The following is an 18,474-nucleotide window of genomic DNA, read 5'->3' as shown; positions in this document are numbered from 1 at the left end:
CCGTATTATTCCCTACACGCGAGGATAGCGAATGACACGTTTTCCACCGATCACGTTGAAATTAACGTTTAACCCTTAACCACCACGACAATTTTATTTTCAAGGCTCCTTGCAAACGAAGCTGACAGTGAACGTCATAATTTTCATCGATCACGTTAAGCGTATTTTATCAAATTATAGATAGAAATATATCTGAATAGAAAATTTCAATCTCATTTTACGAGTTATATTTATTAAATTTCACTCTATGGAAGATTAATTGGACTTGTCTCATATTTTACTTTAAGAAGAAATTTCTATTTTGAATTATTAGGATATTTATAACGTTTGTGATACTGCAGAATTCTAAAGTAACGTTTAGCTTGTTAAATCAAGTCTCCAAGAACAGGAGTATATTTTCATGCACGTGACTTTGCTACGCAAAATTTCCACCGGCTTTGAAAATATTAAGCTCCGCTGAAAGTATCGAACTTTTTCAGTGATACGATCCGGTACGAGTAGCAGCGGAAAATTCGAAGAAGTCGAAAGCAGAGAAGTTTCATTGAGAAGCAACGCCGAACCGAATCGAGAAAAATAATCTTCCATTTATGCTTGAGAAGATTTCCATGCAAATTTTATAAACTCATTTTTGACAAGCAGATCTTCGATAAAACCTGTTGTTTCCATTTTAATTTAATCGATACAAGTTTAAGGATGCAGTCGTTACATCGTAGCCTGCAACTGTTTCAGCATCGAAAGTAATTAATTTTAACAGCGTGTTAGACCGACATCGACGGACGCGAATTTTATGACAATGAAATTACGTAGAAGCTAAACCGGCCTTGCAGTTGGCAAATGTCGACGTTGTTCGCTTGATTATTAATCGCGCGTCCCGTCGTTCGTAGAACAGTTTAGCTTTCGCCATTTTGGCAACTGAAAGTCGAAAGACTATCGAAAATGTAACCGCGACAATTATGCCAACGTTACGTAAATCCTCTTAATCGTATCACAGTGTTTTATTGATATTGCGCCAAATTGAAGGCCGCCAGCCATAAACAAGCGGCATCATTATGCAACGTGAGTAACGAGGTAGCAGGCGTAATTCACGCGAAAAATATATTGTGATGGAGTACCGACGCTGCAAAAAGTTGGAAAAGTTATTCGCATGGAAAAACGCGACGCCTTCGCTGTTTGCGTAAAGGAAAGTAGTCGAGTTAAAAACTTCACCTTCGTTTTTAAACCAAACTTAATTTGATTTCATCGTTCTGAATTTCATATAGCGTCGACATAGCGATCGTTCCTCGGAGAGAAACTCGTTAAAACTCGTGTCAAATGTCATGCGCGAATATTCCTCGTGTCAAAAGATTTGTCAAATCAGAGAATGAAAGAAAGGCGAAATAACAAGATTTTGAAATCAATGTCGAGTTCTCGATTTTTGTGTAGTTTTCTATCAACGACAGAGTGTAAGTCGCTCTAAATCTGATTACCATCGTTCTCAGTTTTTTATGAGCAAAGAATAGACCCACCTTTACGTCCAGATTTTCCACTCAAACGAAAGAGCTTGCAAGAAATCTTCTATCCCTTCGTGCTTTCGATCAAAGAACTGGCCTACATTCGGCTCGTTCAGGCTTTTAAGGCGATCGTGAGACGCAGAGCGAGCAAATCTCACCACAGATTACCCTGCGGCTTTCCCAAAGTCGTAAGTCATATGTACGACATCGAAGCTGAGGATTTCCTCGCTTCATAAAGTTCACGAGAACTGGACCTTCAGCCTTGTTGCTGAAAATCCTGAAAGCTTCCGGCCGAAACATCCAGTTAATTCGTAACGTTGTAAACGTTAAATTGTTCGTTATTACGCGAGAAGCAAGCCGTTTGTACTCGTAATTGCAGACGTTTTATGTCTGACATTATAATTCGCGAATTATAACGACGAACTTGCGCAATGAACATAACGTCGTTGTCTCTTTCTTGCGCTTTGAAGTACATTTACGTAACGTGACCCATTAAACTCTAAGATGGAACTTTAACTTATTGATGTTCCGTAATCTCGTACGTATCGCGTATAGTCACAGATAAAAGAAGAATAAAAGTTTAAAAGCGAAGAGTACGAGAAGTATGGTAATTTTATTCAACAGGAGCGACGAATAGATATGGTTCGCTTATTTCGAAGATGGTTTACGTCCATTCGTGAGTCTGGAAAAAGATATTGATCTAGCTGATCCTGAAGAAAACTATTTGTATAATGAATTTACATCTAGTTAAATACGTAGAGACGTAGCGTAGAAACTAAGTAGAGCTTATTGGAACTTTTTCACCTCGACATCGCAGAGCAGAGGAAAGTGGATCTACACGACTTTCAAAATAAATGAATTTTAAATTCTAAAAGGTATAAAAAGGATATCTAGCAGAAAATTATGATGCTAATATTCATACACACCGATATTACACTTTCTTTAGTTCACCACTGCATGCACAATGATAAAAGGCTAATTCGCCCGTTGGCTTATTAATTTAAAGTCGAGATGCTAAAAAATTTCGAACATTAATTCGTTTATATTAAAAGAGAAAGAGATTATTATGATGTTCGTTATGATAATTCCTGCCTCGTAGCGTGGCTCTATATAAAAATTTCACCTCACAGTGAACGTTACCCAGTGATTAAAAAATTCATGTAAAACAGCAACAAATAGACTGCAGGTTTTTATTCAATTTCATATTTTCACGAGCAGAATCTGCATAGAAATTTGTTTCGTCGACTAAAAATTGCGGCGATTATATCCAACTTTGAATATCTTTTCATATTTTCGTATATTATGCGCACACTGATTTTTTCCACCTTTCAATTTATCAGGAAAAAAACTGCATGAAAATGCGCAGTCTGGCAATAAAGTGCCGACATTGATGTCCAACTTTAATATCATAAATTTCACTCTTGAATGACCTTCATATCATTGACTTACTCTCGAATAGCTAAGAGGATAAGGAACTCGCCAGTGGACTGTAATATCATAGACTTATGCATGGCTCGCCTTGAGGTCGAGGCTCTCCATTTGACCACTCCATGGTCGTCGACTTCACCCTCTGATCCCTCCAAAGTTCTACAGATTATGTGTCACTGCCATAGTTCGTCTAAAGGTCATAGAACCGCCCGTAGGTCGTCACAAAGTCGAGGTACTCGACCTTACACAGGTTAAGACATACTTAGATCATGGTCAAGCCCTGGTAGACTGTTTTAGATTGGACCTACGGACTTAGAACACGCGAAGGTGGAACTAGGATTTCAAGTCGTTAACCTCAGAACGATCCAAGCATGATTCGGCTATCTTTAGTTGGTTTGCAGGCGAATCCGTGACTTGTGTGTGATCTGAGAATGGCACAACGACTCGTGTACGATCTGTGAACGAATCCACAAGTCTTAAATAAAATTCTCTTTCCATGAAATCCTAAATATGTGCCTATGGTGCTGAAAAATAGATCTAGGATCTGGAATGAGATCAATGACCTTGAATGTCCATGATATTGGAGAATAGACCTATAATGTTGAAGGAGGACCATGATCTTGTATCTCCATGATGTTGAAAAATAAATCAGGATATTTGAACGAGGTCAATGATCTTCAATGACCACGATGTTGGAGAATATATCTATAATCTCGAATGAGGTCAATGATCTCATTGTCTGAATGTCCACGATGCTGAAAAATAGATCTAGGATCTGGAATGAGATCAATGGCCTTGGATGTCCATGATATTGGAGAATAGATCAATGATGTTGAAGGAGGACCACGATCTTGTATCTCCATGATGTTGAAAAATAAATCAGGATATTTGAACGAGGTCGATGATCTCATTGTCTGAATGTTCACGATGCTGAAAAATAGATCTAGGATCTGGAATGAGATCAATGACCTTGAATGTCCATGATATTGGAGAATAGATCAATAATGTTGAAGGAAGACCACGATCTTGTATCTCCATGACGTTGAAAAATAAATCAGAATATTTGAACGAGGTCAATGATCTTCAATGACCACGATGTTGGAGAATATATCTATAATCTCGAATGAGGTCAATGATCTCATTGTCTGAATGTCCACGATGCTGAAAAATAGATCTAGGATCTGGAATGAGATCAATGACCTTGGATGTCCATGATATTGGAGAATAGACCTATAATGTTGAAGGAGGACCACGATCTTGTACCTCCATGATGTTGAAAAATAAATCAGGATATTTGAACGAGGTCGATGATCTCATTGTCTGAATGTCCACGATGCTGAAAAATAGATCTAGGATCTGGAATGAGATCAATGACCTTGAATGTCCATGATGTTGGAGAATAGATCAATGATGTTGAAGGAGGACCACGATCTTGTATCTCCATGATGTTGAAAAATAAATCAGGATATTTGAACGAGGTCAATGATCTTCAATGACCACGATGTTGGAGAATATATCTATAATCTCGAATGAGGTCGATGATCTCATTGTCTGAATGTCCACGATGCTGAAAAATAGATCTAGGATCTGGAATGAGATCAATGACCTTGAATGTCCATGATATTGGAGAATAGATCAATAATGTTGAAGGAGGACCACGATCTTGTACCTGCATGATGTTAAAAAATAAATCAGAATATTTGAACGAGGTCAATGATCTTCAGCTTCCACGATGTTGGAGAATAGATCGACAATCTTGAACGAGATCGATGATGTCGAATGTGCACGATGTTGGATAATAGATCTATAATCTTGAATGAGATCGATGACCTCATTGTCTGAATGTCCAGGATGTCGAATATGGTCTGCGATTTTAAATGTCCATGATGTTGGACATTAGATCTGCGATCTCGAATTTAGAGCTTTTGTAGTTATTTTAAATACACGATTCGTAATAATTTTACGTTCACAGCGAAATTAATAATTTTTTAGCCATTAGCATTGTTATTAATAACTATTATTATCCTTGTCCTTTTTCCCCCCGAATTAATATTTTAATTAATCTAAATATGTAGATCATTCTCCCAAAATAGTGACTGTAATATAATGTATCTACTTTGCGAATTTTAGTTGTATTATTCACATTTAGCATGATTTTCCTATTTGGAATAACGAATGTATAAACAGCACGTGTTTGCGCTACAATAATCTGATTAATACGTACGTATTGTACATTTGATTGAAAATTCAAATAGAGAATCATATCTCTTTAATATCTGGGTTAATGTGAATATATATATTTAAGAAATAAATAAAATATGTAATGCGCATTCTGTGGTCAGTTAAAAATGTGATGTCTATCAGATGAATACTATATTTAATGGGGTACGATAATACTCCATTAAACGCTGCAGGACAGAGCATCAAGCTTTTGCCATTCAGTCGACGGAGAAAATGGAACTGTCATTTTCTCCATTTCCTGGTGTCGTCCGACACTCTCTAACGTATTCGAAAAGGGAAGCCATGCAGTTAAGAAGCTTCGAGACGCGATAGAACGAATCATCATTCTTTTCTAAATGGAAATTAGGTGACCGTATATTCCTTTAACCTCTGTATGCAACATTGCGTTAATGAAAAGACGACTACGAGAAAAATATCACATATTTTCACTATCATACAAATTTATTCCAATTAATTATTATATAATTATGTAAAAGATTAATCGAGGTTATGCCAGGTTTATGATACAAACGTGATTCATCTGCTACTTTTGAGATTAAGAACAGAGTAAGCTGATTAAATTTAAAGCTAATAGCAGTTATCGTATTTATTTTTCAACAAAGTGATGCAACGATTGATTCGTTTTATTCATAATAATTTGTGTGCAGTTTACATATCGATTTCAATACGTATTCAGATTTTATATGAAAATTATTTGTCAGCACTTAATATGAAACATCCAACACGAAGCTTTATTGTTAACTGACCCTTCGTTACACCTGTCATGGAAATTGATTGTAAATACTGATAATCCGTGTTTGTAAACCTACTATGTACACTGTATATCTCATCAAATTACGTTCTAATTATGTGCATTGATAATTTGCAATTCAGGCACACCTCTTTGTTTTAATGTAATTTCAAACTTCAGTTTCACGTACATTTACCGATCACCTTCAAAAATGTCTACGCTCTCCGTGCAAAGATAAATTTTGTCGAACTAAAATGTCACATAAATGCGCTAAAATGTCATCGAATGGCAAAAGGTCTACCAACTGTTTCTTCATTTCTCGGTAAATACGACGTTCTATATTCCATATTTAATCCTGTTTACGATTCTCGAATTTCTACGTTTCAATCTGCATATTTCGCTCATCCGTACGCCTCGACCGTTTCAACGAACGAAATGTATGGTAGCTGTGATATTTTAACACGTTCAACATAGAATTGGAATGAGAAATCACGTACACGTGCCAATAAAAATTCCCTTGCAATTTTTGTTCCATTCTCAATTTCTAAGTTCGATCAGATCGAAGTTAATCACAAAAACGTAGCTTAAACTTGCAATAAAAATACTTCCTCTTTTAAGGAACGCGATCAAATTCCTACGTTCCTTGTCAAACGTTGCAGTTAAGCGTCTTTCCAATACTTTTCTAACGCTGTGTAGGCAATGGAAATCCGATCAGCAATGAACGTGTTAATCAACGATCGCGATCGTCTTACTGTTCGGCCAAGTCTATGTGAAATTTCACAGTTTCTACGTTTTGTCGTTCCTCGAGAGCAACACCGTAGAAAAAGGAATTTAATCGGAACATTCTAAAGAAGGTTCGCTTATCCGAAAGCGTGATTCGATTCGAGAGCGATAGGGATCTCATGGAAATGGTAATTTCTCCAGCGCCAAGGAAATGTCGGGGAGAAGCAGCGAAGAGGCAAGTGACGCGGAATATCGGCCGATACACGTGCATCTGTGTACAAATGCATTTAAATCGACGGAGGAGATCGCGCTCGATTTGCTGGTTATCTCTTTGAAAAATCGACGACATCCGGACATATTGTCGCAACGGTGTCGTTCAGACGTTTCACGGATCATCTACTCGCCGAGAAAAAGAGGAAACGGGTCGTCCACTCGCGTGAACGAACTTTCAGCGTCAAAGCAAATTAGCTTGGAAGCTTTCGTTGAGGCTAGCAGCGCTCTTCTTTCAGATAATCTGTTTGAAAAGTTAGGAGATTCGTACTGTTTGAAATGTTCGTGTAAATGCATCGTGTATCAGTTATTTGTGTCGTTGTAAGATTACGCTTACGCGTACATGGAAAATTTTGTTCGTAATTAGGAGCAACGACGGCTGACTTAACTTTTGCAAAAATATTTAATGTCTTTTAAAATTAACAAGATTTTTTTTATATCAATTGAAACAGCTGTTCGAAATAATTAGAGAAACGTTACCACGAATATTTCTATTTCTATTTGTATCGTTAATCGAGCGAACAAAAGCGAGGAAGCCCACGTGTGTAACTTAAATTAACATATAGTTTGTATTACGCGATTATAAGATCGGCTTTACGATAATCGTTTAAAAAATCGTGCAAGCACAGAGGAGTAGTACACGGAGATTAAAGTGATACGAGAAATGTTAGCGCTTAATGAATTTTCTAATAACAGACTTGTGCCTAAACGAGGAGAAATATAGTGGAAAAAGTCAACAGAGAGGACCGTATCTACTCTCGCGTCTGACCACGAACAACCTTGTCTACTTCCACTGCATAAAATCATTTCTCTTCCCTTAAAACTCAGCGAGAAGCTTCTGCAAGGTTACATATCGATATTCTTATTTTCGTCTTATCTTTGGAATATTTTTTATGACGTCTACGACACTATTTACGGCGTCCAGACTTTCTTCTCTATGCGGTAGGAAAATTTCGAAATCGTAAGTTACGCGAGCAGCCGTGATTTATCGGCCACGTCGAAGAAGCATGCGATAAAACAGTTTGATGAAGTAGCGCTATTATAGAAAGATTGCTATGAAAAGGAATTTGTGGCGATTCTTAGTGGCCTTTCTTCCAAAGTAGCACGAAAGTCAAACGATAAAATTTCTTTATCGCTCCGTTTGCCCATCGATCACGTCGTCGTGCAAACTTTTTACGTATATTCTTATTGTTTGTCACAATCGAAACTACACGGCCGTTCCTTTGTGTGTTTCGAAAATTTATGGGGCTGGAGAAAATTATCGCTCTATTGATCTCTCGATCATCCATTGTCGCGATGATCGCCAACGGATAGTCGAATGTAGCTGAAATGCGAACAACGTGCCATGGGGCCTGAATATATTATATTATCTCTTATCATCGAGAAAGTTGTACGTTTCCGTCTGTTTGATGGAAAATGTACAAAAGCGCTGTGCTTTCCTCTTAAAACAATATCGATACATTGTATGCGTAAAATTGTATATTTTCACTAAATAGAAATCCCTTCTATAGACATTTTCAGAATCGTTCAAAATACTATCCATTGTAATCATAATAATGGAGCGTGATCGCAGCGTCAATGGAATTGCAACAGGCATAAATTTTCAAACTCGATTTTCTCGAGAACCAAGCTGAAAATGAGAAAATTCTGTTCTATATTATTTTCTTATTTTTCCAAAAGGAGTCGCGTCGTCTCCTCTTTCACGCGTTACTCGACTGGACCCTGTACGTACGTCGAATAACAGCCAATAATCGCCGCGTGTGTCATCGTAGTTCATATGATCAAACGAGCGACAGGACGTGCACCTAAATTACGCGAGTCCTTGGCCGGCGAGAAAAGACTGGGAAATGGATTTAACGACACGTCGAACGTCGTCCATCCCCGGAGATTCAACCGAGCGCGACATCTTCCACATTTACGTACGTCGAGAGGGTGACTAAACGAGACACGTAGATGAACACACGCGTATCACGAGGCGCCTACATGTGCCATACCATCGACCATTTGCCACCAAGGCACGTATACGTAAATGCAACCGGCGGCAACCACAGCATCGTAGAAAATGGCCTCCAAGCAAAGTTCCATGAAACAGATGGTGTTCATTAACCGATACTCCCACACGAAACGCCTGATTCCACCTGTTCGACTAAATTAACCAACCAGAGGTCGTCAATTCGATGGTGTAAAATGTATCTTACGATAAGTGGCGTGTTAAATTAATTCAACGAAATTAATTGCCCATTGAGCTGCAAAAGGATTCCGTAGTGGAGATGAACAATTGTTATGTTTTAGCGGCTAAAGTGATTCCTAGGATTTTCAATTATTGCGTCTGTTTCGCGTTCAACTCTTACACGCTCGAATCGCTCGTTCGAAATAAGAAGAATGAACAGCAGGATTATCCACGTCACAATGATTCGTTCTTAACCAGTTAGCTGTTTTTCACGAGTATACTCGTCATCGTTTACTTCTTGCGACACATTTTACTGGTTAACGATAGTTGCACTCAACTTCGCGTCTACCTTAAGAATTAAAGAGGATTTAACGTGGTAAAAATAAGTGATGGTATTTTTGCGACGTGGTTTTAAGGGATGTGACAAGCGGAGGGTTGCGAAAGGTCAATTACGAGATCCATCGAGAGGTTCGATATATTCAGACATAGATGAATCACGGGCTGTATATATATTTACATACATTCCCTATTCGTCAAAAATTGAAGGAAGGATTAACCAGAAATACGAGCGCAAAGTTAGTGTAATTTTTTAGAAATATGACATAATCTTGCTTGCAACGGTACCTTAAGAATATAGAAATTCACATGTTCACGTATAAAATAAGAATCTTATTAGTTCTATCTGAAATAAAATTTCATTTATTATCTTGTTTGGAACTCTAGATTTAGGAAAAAATACAGAAATACCGAATATGTGCTCCACTTAATAATATAAAAATCTTATCAACGACGTATACAACGAAATATAATAGAATGTCCCTTTCACCTACGTTCGCCGCATTCTTTGATCACTGCTTCGATCAACTTTACTACGAATTAAATTTAGGAATATAGATTGGTTTCTCAATGACTGTAAATCACAAAACGTCTCTTCGATGGGATCCGAATGAAGAAGCGTAGTTAATTCATTATTTTCCCGTAACCTGTACTCGTTTATTTCTGACAGAATTTTGCATAAACGCGAAATTCTGTGCTCGATTGTCCGTTTCCACGATGATTTAATACGATCACGTTCCCTGTTAAAACAGCAGCTGTGTCGATATTCGCGAAGGAAGTTGTGCGCGTACAAAAAGAGAGACGACAAACAGAGTAAGTACAATGTTTGCAGAGAATTCGTATTAACGCGTTGTCGAACTTCTGCGAGACTCGTTAGACGCGTTGTAAGTTGTTGCTACGATGTATCATTGTAATCTCTGATATATTGTTCTAGATCGGGCGTCATTCATCACGAAACTTTAGAAGAAAACGTTACAGAAAATAGTCGGAAATTTCTACAAGTAGTTTCCACCTTCTTCTCAAACACCTGAACCGTTCTAGTTAACCTGACCAATTGTGCCAGCGTGTCTGAGCGGTAATTCTGCTAATTACTAATTACTTTAATTGCGACATCACGCCTAGCAAACTTCCAACTTTCTCGTCCGCTGGAAAGCAACGAGAAGGGGATGAATCTCTTTAACGAAGGAAAGAGGAGTTGTTTATATTTCATTCGTCCGACGCGTTTAATATCCCTTGTTCATGGTCGAATAATCCAAGCTGATGGTGTAATTTATTATCCATGGGAAAACAAATACCATTGAAACGATGAATATTCATGGAAATTACCGATCGACCGAGCTCTTCTTCCTATTGTCTCGTTACTCGGCAAGTATAGCAAATCGTTCGCACCAAATGTTTGTTCAACTCGATGTTGAATTTCAAATTCTTGTCGATGAAACACACGGCAAATATTGGCATTTTGTTGTAGTTGATACGTACGGTGGTTTGGGAAAGTATTTGAACGCTTATTGTAGGAAATTTGTATGTTAAAGATGAAAGTTGTAATGAAACACGACTGTCATGATTATATTGAGAATATTTAAAAGCAATCTGAAAATGTACATAGAAGTTAGTACAGGGAATTTATTGCGATCATACGTAGAGTAAAAAGATAGTATATCGCATATACGGTAAGAAAAATAACCACAATACAGTTGTTGATCTCGAAAATATTCGGGCACAAACGTAACATTGACTTTTACGTTCTATATTTAAAGTAAATACAGAAAAAATAACGAAGATATTTTGCAGTATAGCGAAGTATAAATTTTCGTACCTCAAAAATATTCGGACACTTTATAAATTGCTGTTAAAAAAACTAAAATGGCAATTTTTTATGAAAGTTCAATATTTTTCCAATACTCTTTTCTCCAGATTAATACGTCGAAAATTATTTATTACTATTTATTAAACGAGTTAACCATTTTTCTTTAGTGTTTATTATTGTCTTTTTCTATTTTTACCAATTCTATGGTCCAGTACATCCGACGAAAATTATTAATATAAGTCGAATCTCGCTACAGATTTAATGAAATCTCCAAACGTTTCATATAACACGCATAAAATATTCGTAAGAAATATCCGCAAACGTTGCCTGCAATATTTTCACGAGCAATCGTGAATCATCCTTTTACTTTTATTTCCTATTCATCTTCAATTGGACGTGACGTTGCTGCGATAGATTTTCGTCCACGTAGAATCTACATCGCATAACTCGGATTTTCCATAGAAGAAGGTTTCTCCGGGTGGAACGAAAGTAAAGGAAGAAAGAAAAAGAAAGAGCAACGCGATGTTGGAAACGGGGGAAATTGTTCGCCCCAATCAGCCGAAGGCAAAACGTTTCATTACCACTATAACGCGCCACGTCAATTTATCCGATCGATAGGAATTTTTTCCTCGTTACTCGCTTATAAGGTTCCACAGGCGCAATCCAAGTCGCGATCGACCACTCGACGAAGCGAAATACAGGACGAATAAACGCAATCCTCGGAACTTAATCAATGCTTGCTCCTTCCAAAAAAAAAAAAAAAAAAAAAAAAAAGAAAAAAAAGAAAAGAATAATTATCTCGCGAAGTTAATTAGGCTGTCGTATAATACGAAACGACTAGTTAAGTATATTTGCTTTTCAACGATCGAAACGCAATCATGAGTCGTGCAAGGAAGAACGAGGAAACGTAATAAAATTCAATAATCGAGGCGAAATAGACGGACGAATAAAATACACGAAGTAACCAAGTTATCGTTCGAAATACACGTAATTTTGTGAAACGGTCGTCTTCTTGATTGTTTATTTCTTCGGTAAATAGTTGGTTAGTTTGCATAACGCGCCCCCCAGCTGTTCGCAGCAAATTCGTCCACGTAACTTCACCGCTCCGTAATTGCTTGCATCAACTCATACGCGAAGGTATATAACAACTCTATTCGAACCTTGGGCGTAGCCTCGATCCAACATAATATTCGTCTTGTTGACTAATTGTATAACTAATTCGCGAGAAGTTTTTCTATTCTACGTTCGTCAGGCGAAGGAGAAATATTTTCGGTTCTCTGGCTTTCGATCGTGTTCTTAATAATAACACGTTGTATTGTTGTAATAGTACGTGTAATGTGTAATACGTTGCGCTTCGCTTCGACGTTTCACGACATTTCAAGCGTGCGCTTCTTCAGGGCAAACTCCGAAACTCAGGCGCAAGAAGCGAACTGAAATGTTCACGAAATATCGGAACAAAGGGCAACGTATTATTGTTGAACCTTTCACTCGTAAATCTATATATTTCTGCGACGAGATTCTCTGTGCTGCATAAATATCTCAGTTGTTAGTAGAATTTAATTTAATGTAATGTCGATCGGAGACGCGTTTTTCATCAAAGATTTTCTGCAGATGCGTTGGAGGAAATCACTTTCTTCTCAAACACAGTTTTAATTAATTAAATTTTAATTAAAATCGAGTGAATTTTATACTTCTAGGTTAACATTTTCGATATGAAGAAATAAGTTTACAGAATGGCGAATACACACACGTGAATTAAAACCACGATCGACGTTCTAAGAACCAGATGTATCTATGGCTGTATGTATCTGTGGTTTGGTGCATGCAGTGACATTGTCATATTTTTGCAAAAATGAATTAAACCCGGCACTGAGTTTGTAACAATTGTATATTAATAATATGAAACCAAAAAAAAAAGATATTGTGCGTCTATTATTTCCTTATAAAACGAAAGGAACTCCTCGGATAACCTAATATATATAATATAATAATACAATAATGGTAATTATAATAATATAACAATGGTATTTGTATATCCCAACGTGAATATTTTTCATAAAATAAGCTTCCCACAAAAGTACCAAAATTAACATAAAAGCCACGAACACCACAGGCTTTAATTCTCTCTGTTTGTATAAGAGAAGAAATTTGAAACAGCAGAAACTTCTGTATCAGGAATTACTTGAACAGGAACTTTTTAACGTATCCTTAAGTGCTGATATCTCAACTATGCAACATCGTGAAAGTGTGAAAGTTAAAAAGAAAAAAGTATTTTCTATTTTTCGAACAATTCTTATACTCTATCGTAATTCGTTGTAAGTCCGGAGCCTACTATCGAGGAATCACTATGTTGATGTATTCTACTCTCAGAGTAACGAATTAAGGAGAACATATAGAATCTGGAAAATTTCTTGGCAGAGTTGAACGACAGAAGCTAAAGTCAACGAGGCAAGAGACGCTTAAGCAGCTTCAAGATACGAAACGATTTCGAATCGCCTGTAATAGGCTTACTTTCTCCCTCTCCCTCTTTCTCTGCTTTAAGATTATCTTCAAGATACCAGATATAGGGGAGATACCGCGGTCTTCCGGAATTTATTGAAGAATTTCATTCAAGATTTTTCAATCTAAAGATCCGTGAAAAATATTTCCACGATATATCACCAAAGCACTTATTTTGATCGACTTAAAAAAAGATGTTTGACCGATATATTCGGAGCTTTCCGAGGAGAGAGAGTATAATCTACGAAAATATGAGGAATTTGACATCCACCGTCGATTTTTGTTTTATTAGAGCTTTCGCTGCATAATTTATGACACGATCGGAATATTTGGTATTTTGGGGGGATAAACTTTTCTGCTCCTCTGTCATTTGAATATCCGACAGTCAAATGAAATTATCGAAATTTGTCACTCGTTAATGCATTGACGAATTATAATTATAGAATTCTAGACAATCTACGCTCGTTAAATATTTCATGGAATTTCTGCGTCAAATTTTTCTGCTTTATTTTTCCATATTTCGACAACAAGCACTCTGTCAGAATCCGTTTAGTTTTTACGCAAGCGTCTACTACCGGGGATAAAACGAGTGAAGAGCACAATGAAAGAGGAGACAAGGGACGTTGGAATCCTAATACATAAATATGCAGAATCCGGTAGAATTTTAAATGGAGCATAATACATAACATAGAATAGAATTAAGATAAAATTTCTAAAAAAAAAAAAACACTCGGTATAGCCGCAGAATTCTCAAATAAAGTTACAACAGCGTAGTGCGAAACATCGATAAAGGATCGCTTAACAATCGTTTCTTTTTCGCGTTTGCAGGTACTCAAATTTGTCGAATCATTGGAGAAAAGCATTACTCGATGTACACGATACAAATTCTTGCAAGCTTGAAAGATCATTCGAGATCCATCACGAGACGCGACGTGATCTCTCGCTTGCTGTTACGTTCTCGACGATACCAGCGAGAGAAAAAAAAAGAAAAGAAAGCAATTTACAGAAAGCGAGAAGCCGGTGCAAAGGTTAAGAATAATTGTGAGAAAATAAATTCAACTCGGCTGGCAGAGTTGAAAGAATGGCGCGGGTCTCGCTGATACACGACACAGGCTGAGATCATCAATCAGAATCTTTATCTCTATCGGGAGTCTCATTGTCCGAGAAGATAGGAACTCCGAAAGAATCTTTCTTGCCTGAAGTAACTACGCTCCATCAACTTCGTTTCCCGCACAATGACCCGATGAAATTTCGACGAGGGAAAAAAGAGAAGGAAAGAAACACGAAAGAGAGAAAGAGAAAGAATTCATGGGAAATTGCGAGTTTAACGAACCCAAAAATAAAAACTGAGATTTTGATTTTTCTACGAGGGGACGAGGGTAATCACGAGCTTCGAATAGACTTTTTTCCGCTGTCCTGCGACACTGACGATCCTGCGACAACGACGATTAGGGTTAGACCGTCTCGCCGGTAATCTCGAGAAAAAGCGGAGCGAACCGAGCAGCCGGCAATTCATTTTTTGCCATTTCCTCTAAGGGGGACGCGTCTTTCAGATATACGCTGCGTTAAAAATAATCACGCGGCATTAACAATGTACAGCGAACGTCGCGCCATTGTCACATCACGAAATATTATGGCAGCAATGAGACTTCCGCGCGGCGAGGAAAAAGCTCACGGCTGCCGCGAATCGACTGCATCCGTGCAACGGAAAGAATTTAACGTCGCCACTAAAAAATATATGAAGTTTCTTCGTGAAGTACGAAGGAATGTCAAGGAAGGAATAAGAACCGAAGTTGGAGCTTGCTTTGCTTTTAACTGCGTGTCGAATTACGAATACGATTTCTTTACGCAGTGCTGTGGATTTGAAGAAGGAATAAAAAATATACGCAGCGCGTGGAATTTCTAACTTTGTTTCGTTTTCGATGAAACTTGAGAGAACCCAGGAACACGAACAAGAATATAAGGTTTCTTTCTTGGTGGGAACACGGTGAAAATGTACGAATGCTGGGCGAAATAAAAAATTGTAAAATTCGTTACACTGCACTTTTGGTGTACGCGTCTTGGTTTCGAGAAAATTGCGAAAGAATAGCAGGATGAACTGCGCCGCGAATATCACGTTCGAATATGCTTTGCGGGTTTTATTTTCCGACGTTCGCTGGGACAAACATCTAACGTTTGACGAAAACCATTATACGAAACGTCTTTGTATTATCTCCAGCATCCGCAGCAGTTTCGCCTTCTTGTGAAAAATGAGGAAGCTCTGCTGGAAGGTAAAGGCCACGAACCAATTCAACCGAGTCTTTGTACCAGTCGTTCTTTTTTCCTCTTTTCGTGTTTCTTTTCCGACGAGACAACGTGCTCGATTTGCTCCTGTATCGATCCTTCGTAAGGTATCGACCTTTTCTAAGAGCGACACCGAGACGAGAAGAAAATGTCAAATCATTCCATAAGTAACGTTGTGTCCACACACGTACGTTAAAAAGATCAAAAAATTGAGAAACCTAGAACGTTTAGTAGATTCATTCATAGATAATGTATTATCTGTCCTTCTTTTTGAAATTATTTTTCGCCTTTTTCTACCATTTTTCAATCGCAAAAATGATTAGTGCTCTCGATGGAAAATTCAGTGACCACTTTCACGGGGTTGACTTTTGTGTTGCAGTTTCGATGAGCGATTTGCTATCGCGTTGAATTTTCTATTAAATTCTTTATAGCTTTTTAAATTTCAGCTTGCTAACTTTTCTATTCTTTTTAGCCTCGAAATAAACGAAAATCTGTCAGTGCTCGGAAAATACGGTGAACAATAATTCCCAATTAACTTTAAACATTTCATCGAATATCTTTCACGTGACTGACTTTCGTCAACAGTTTTTATATTAATCTTCATTGATCTATTAAAATGATTCTATAGCAATTTGCAATTATTAGCCGTAAATTTAATTCATTTCGATGTTATCTTGGAAATTCAAACAGGCGAAATAAACGACGATGTTACCTATGGAATAATCTAATCCTACGGCGAGCGTACAAACAATATTTATGAATTAGCATTGGCGTGCCGCGTTCGTAAATTAAAGTTTCATTCCGGTAAAGTAAAATAAATAGGTCAAAAATGTATTCCGCATTTATTCAATGGGAGAGAAATCCGCGTCATAAATATCATCAATTTCTATTTGCCTCGGGCAACTTTCGATTTAATTTGTCCGGCTCGTTGGAGTTAAATAATCGTACAGGATAAATGCTAACGAATTTCTCTCGTCTAACTCGGGAATAAAGTAACTTACACAATTAGCAACGAACGTTGGATCATTATGCGTACGTTTTCTTTTATTAAAGCAATTTAATTCTCGCGGGACGTATAATCTTACGCAATCGTCGATTAATCTTGCGAAATGGAAGGATGAAAAAGATTGAAAACTTTTAGCGAAGAAGCACGATAAAACTATGCCTTTTCCATGAATGTGAGCAAAACTTTACCGAAGATCGAGTGGCAGGAGAAATTCGAACTGACGTGTGTCTACGTTCATGTATGTATATATGTATACGAAGCTATCAAAAGTATTAGATTAAAACACGAAAAGCCTGACACAAGATCGAATAAATTGCAAGTATTCGGTATGAAAAAATTTTCGTGACACCTGTCAGAGAAGCGAGAAGCAGACATCGAACAAAATTTTCGGTTCGCTTTCAAGCTGATGCAAATCTGAAAAATCGATTTCCCATTCTCATGGAAAGCATAATCGAAATCGGATATTTCCCGAGACAGGCTTGCATTATCCTTATCAAACGAAAAACAAACGTATTATACTTTCAAAATATGGGATCTTTATTTAACGATCGGAATAATCAGAGTCCATTTTCTTCGATATTAAGATATACAGGGTGTCCCGGTACCGACAAGATGGTGATTCCACGCGAGAAAAGAAACAAAATTGTTCTGCGCGTGACGCTTGGTTTTCGAGAAGATCGAGAAATTCGAAAATTTGTCAAGTGTGATGGAATTTGCCTAATTTAGATAGAAGCGTACAATTAATAGCAAATTATCCTACGATTGAAAATACGTGAAAAATGTAGAGTAAGATTTTTTTCATAGACTACTTCGTTAATTTTTTATTCGTTTTCACGCGCAGAATAATTTACTCGTACCTCACACATAGTCGATAATGAGCCAAATTTACATAGCAATCTAATTTTCAAAGTCAGTTTTCTCTTCAAAAAAATCTCTTTCCATATAGATTCATCGGCTCCTCGGTTTACTATCAATTCTGGGACACCTCGTATATATACATCAACCTAATGCCCCTTCGTAGTCGATTCAATAATTTCCTTTCTTTTTGAGATTTAATTATTTTTATACCATAATCGAACGAACTAGTTTAAATTTTTAATGTTTCACTAGATAGAAATTTTGTAAATGTCCGGGTAATATATACATTATGTACTATTACAAGCTTTGATGCAACATCTTCTCTTGTAATTTCTGCTCGAACCCTGGAATTAACAGGAACAAAGGTGAGTACTAATGTTTTCCCTTCCCTCCCCCCTGCTCTTTCCTTCTTTTCCGTCACTTTTTTTCGCTCCCCTTTGCTTCATTTCTTTCTCCCATTCCTTTCCTTTCTTTTACTCATCCCGATTCACCTCTGCTTTTTCTTATCCTTTCTCCCCCCTTCCTTTTCCTTTCTACCTTGAATCTTCATTTTCGCTCTTTTCTCTTTTTTTTTTCACTTTTTATAAAAATTAGTAGACTTTCATAGCGAATATATATATCATGCGAATTCTT

The 18,474-nt window shown here is 37.3% G+C and overlaps 1 protein-coding gene across 4 annotated transcripts in view; it reads right to left on the bottom strand.

The window, feature by feature from the left end:
- Positions 1-18,474, bottom strand: part of LOC126873107 (uncharacterized) — a 183,877-nt gene that overhangs the window by 116,093 nt on the left and 49,310 nt on the right. The window lies entirely within an intron of this gene.

The sequence above is a fragment of the Bombus huntii genome, chromosome 14, assembly GCF_024542735.1.
Source record: "Bombus huntii isolate Logan2020A chromosome 14, iyBomHunt1.1, whole genome shotgun sequence".
Classification (NCBI taxonomy): Eukaryota; Metazoa; Arthropoda; class Insecta; order Hymenoptera; family Apidae; genus Bombus; species Bombus huntii.
This window is presented reverse-complemented; position numbering and strand designations above follow the sequence as displayed.